The following is a 273-nucleotide window of genomic DNA, read 5'->3' as shown; positions in this document are numbered from 1 at the left end:
TATATATATATATTAGCATTATTAATGTTGTTACTGTCACTTTTTATCAGAATAATCTACAAATGGTTTAGAAATTATACTTATTTTCTTCTACTTTAACTTTTCTTGTGCAAAGCTGACCTGAACTTACTGTTTTGCAGAAAATTTGAACCTGGTCTATGATATAACTGTAATTTCCAATTGCTTTACTTTTTTACTCATAATTTTATTTATTTTGAGACCTGAGCTGCATCATTTCTGTAACCTGAATGCCTGAAATGTGCTAATGATCAA

Source organism: Sinocyclocheilus anshuiensis, unplaced genomic scaffold, assembly GCF_001515605.1.
Source record: "Sinocyclocheilus anshuiensis isolate Anshui unplaced genomic scaffold, SAMN03320099.WGS_v1.1 scaffold160, whole genome shotgun sequence".
Classification (NCBI taxonomy): domain Eukaryota; kingdom Metazoa; phylum Chordata; class Actinopteri; order Cypriniformes; family Cyprinidae; genus Sinocyclocheilus; species Sinocyclocheilus anshuiensis.
The sequence above is the reverse complement of the archived record's forward strand: the minus strand, read 5'-3'. Positions refer to the sequence as shown.